This window comes from Myotis davidii, unplaced genomic scaffold (assembly GCF_000327345.1).
Source record: "Myotis davidii unplaced genomic scaffold, ASM32734v1 scaffold499, whole genome shotgun sequence".
NCBI classification, from domain to species: Eukaryota; Metazoa; Chordata; class Mammalia; order Chiroptera; family Vespertilionidae; genus Myotis; species Myotis davidii.
Window position 1 is genome coordinate 33,263 of NW_006290677.1, and position 240 is coordinate 33,502.

Below are 240 nucleotides of genomic sequence, written 5' to 3' on the forward strand. Positions count from 1 at the left end.
ATTTTTCCCTCGCCAATGTAGATCATTGGCTAGAGTGTTGGCCTGAGAAACAAAGGATCATGGGTTCGCCTCCAGGCCAAGGGCACATACCTGGGTTGCATGTTCAATCTCTGGTTCCAGTCTGGGTGTGTGCAGGAGGTAATCTATCAATGTGTTTCTGTATCCCTCTCACACAGGTCTCTCTCTCTCTCTTTTTCTCCTGCCCCCTTCCTCTTTTCCGCTCAAAAAAAAAAAAAAAGA

General features: G+C 46.7%; 1 pseudogene; it reads left to right on the top strand.

Moving 5' to 3' along the window:
• LOC102755653 overlaps positions 1-240 on the top strand; it is a 10,252-nt pseudogene that overhangs the window by 8,828 nt on the left and 1,184 nt on the right.